Source organism: Arachis ipaensis, chromosome B06, assembly GCF_000816755.2.
Source record: "Arachis ipaensis cultivar K30076 chromosome B06, Araip1.1, whole genome shotgun sequence".
In the NCBI taxonomy this organism is placed as follows: domain Eukaryota; kingdom Viridiplantae; phylum Streptophyta; class Magnoliopsida; order Fabales; family Fabaceae; genus Arachis; species Arachis ipaensis.
Genome location: NC_029790.2, coordinates 97,966,902 through 97,967,340, shown reverse-complemented (window position 1 = coordinate 97,967,340; position 439 = coordinate 97,966,902).

Sequence of the window (439 nt, the reverse complement as noted above, 5' to 3'; positions counted from 1 at the left end):
AATACTGAGTTTTCATTACTTCTACTTCGAATCCTAAGTTACCAATTAAAAAAAAAATCTATGAATTAATTAAGCTTTTTTATACCCACTAATTATTAAGCTTTTCTAAAAGAAAAATAAAAAAATACATATTTTCATTTTAACAAAGATATTCTGATGTGAAAGTTAGAAACAATTAGTTGGTTAGTCAGGATGGTTATTAGATTTGTTAGGTAATTTTTAAATAGCATAGTTTACTATTCTACAAGTAATGAATATTGTTTCATGTTAACTCCTTCCTTCATTCAATTATTCTTTTGCCATTTTCTTCACTAATATTTCCTATTCTTCCCGAATTTGTTCCATAGTATCAAGAGCTTGGCATTTATTACTATCACTGCAAATTCAAAGTCCCTCCTTTGTTCCATTATCGATGTTCTAAATTATTTTTTATTAATAG